Consider the following 2,500-nt stretch of genomic DNA (forward strand, 5'->3'; position numbering starts at 1 on the left):
CGCCCTCTCCTTTTCCCGAAGGGTCTCAAGGAAGTTTTTCCCCCATTGCAGAAGGAGGGAGTGAGGGAAACACTCAAACAACATAATGTTTTGGTCTTCCCTGTTCTTTGAAACTGGCTTCTCTGCAATTCCCTTTTCAGTTGTGGTCAGTGAGCTGACTTCTCCCAGAATCCTTCTCCATCACCTCTCACTACTGCCCTCTACTGGATAAAAGCAAATTACTGCGGATGCTGGAACATTTAACTAAAAGAGAAAATGCTGGAAAATCTCAGCAGGTCTGGCAGCATCTGTAGGGAGAGTCTAACTGACCCTTTGTCCTAGCTTTGACAAAGGGTCAGTTAGAGTCAAAACGTCAGCCCTTTTCTCTCCTTACAGATGCTGCCAGACCTGCTGAGATTTTCCAACATTTTCTCTTTTGCCCTCTTCTGGATACTCTTCCAAGCCCTCCATTTCTTCCTCTCTAAACGTTCCCACCAGTACCCTTCCACTGACACTCTCATTCATTTAGCTGAACTGGTCCTCACCCTTAACAATTTCTCCTTCAAATCCTCCCACTTCCTCCAGATCAAATGATTCACCAAGGGCACCCACATGGGCCCCAGCTGAGCCTGTCTCTTTGTCGGTTACGTAGAATAGTCCATCTTCTGGAGTTACACCACCACCTTTTCCTCCGCTACATTGATGACTGAATCGGCGCCACCTCGTGCTCCCGCGAGGAGGTTGAACAGTTTATCAGCTTCACCAACACATTCCACCCTGACCTTAAATTTACCTGGACCATCTCTGAAAACCTCCCTTCCCTTCCTAGACCTATCCATCAATGACTGACTCAAAACTGACATTTTCTACAAACCTACTGACTCCCACAGCTACCTGAATTACGCCTCCTCCCAACCTACCTCCTGCAAAAATGTTATCCCATATTCCCAATTCCTCCAGTTCCACCACAGAACACACCAGATGGCCTCCTTCTTTAAAGTCTGCAATTTCCCCTCCCACGTGGTTCAAGATGCCCTCCAATGCATCTCATCCAGGTCCCACACCTCTGCCCTCGAGCCCCACCCCTCTAACTGCAACAGAGACAGAACCACCCTGGTCCTCACCTTCCATCCCACCAACCTCCGCATAAATCGCATCATCGCATCATTCGCCGACATTTCCGCCACCTACAAATGGACCCTTATCCACTTTCCACAAAGACCTGCAAAACCTGCGACCACACCTCCCTCCTCACCTCCATCCAAGGCCCCAAAGGAGCCTTCCACATCCATTAGAGTTTCACCTGCACTTCCACACATGTCTTTATTGTATCTGTTGCTCCCGACGCGGTGTTCTCTACACTGGGGAGATTGGACGCCTCCTCGCAAAGCGTTTTAGGGAACATCTCTGGAACGCTTATGCCAACCATCCCCACTGCACTGTGGCAGAACACTTAACTCCCCCTCTCACTCCACCAAGGACATACAGGTCCTGGGCCTCTTCCATTACCACTTCCTCACCACCCAACGCCTGAAGGAAGAATGCCTCATCTTCCGCCTCGGAATCCTTCAACCCCATGGCATCAACGTGGACTTCACCACTTTCTTCATTTCTCCTCCACCCACCTTACCGAAGTTCCAACCTTCCAGCTCAGCACCATCCTCATGACCTGTCCCACCAGTCAATCTTCCTTCCCATCTATTCACTCCACCCTCTTCTCAGACCTATGACCTTTACCCCCAACTCAATCCACCTATTGCACTCTCAGCTAACTTCTCCCTAGCCCCACCCCCCTCCCATTTATCTCTCCAGTCCCGAGGTTCCCAGCCTCATTCTTGATTAAGGGCTTTTGCCCAAAATGTTGATTTTCCTGCCCTTCAGATGCTGCCTGACCTGTTGTGCTTTTCCAGCACCACTGTATTCTTGACTCTAATCTCCAGCATCTGCAATACCCACTTCCGCCTACTCTTCCTCCCCTTGAGCATCGGGTCCTCTGTGATCTGCATCTCAGTTGTGATGAGCAAACCAACATTCCCCTGAACATAACTGCATTTAAACTATTTTTGTGAAAGTCATTCAATGTTTTGTGCAAACACGTATAAGAATTTTATAAAATGAAAGGGGTAGATGCCTACAAATTTGGAAAGCCAGAAATTTGTATTTGAATAGAACACATGTTTAAAAGATATTTGCATAGATACATGAATAGGAAAGATTTGGAGGGATATGGGCCAGGAGCAGGCAGGTGGACTGCTTAGTTTGGAATTATGGACTGATTGGATTGAAGGGTCTGTTTCTGCGCTGTATGACTTTATGACTATTTGTTTCATTATACTTGGAGGACTGAGCGCAATTCTGATTGCTACCTTAAAAAACATATGGAGATAATGGAGAAGGTGAAAAGGTGGTTTGCAAGGATCATTCCAGAATTAAGAGGGTACAAACTTTCAAGCAAGGCTAAGCAAGCTGTGGTTTATTTCACATGAAACAATAGTGTGTTGTTCGAACAGTGAAAGAGTTT

The sequence above is a fragment of the Chiloscyllium plagiosum genome, chromosome 6, assembly GCF_004010195.1.
Source record: "Chiloscyllium plagiosum isolate BGI_BamShark_2017 chromosome 6, ASM401019v2, whole genome shotgun sequence".
Classification (NCBI taxonomy): domain Eukaryota; kingdom Metazoa; phylum Chordata; class Chondrichthyes; order Orectolobiformes; family Hemiscylliidae; genus Chiloscyllium; species Chiloscyllium plagiosum.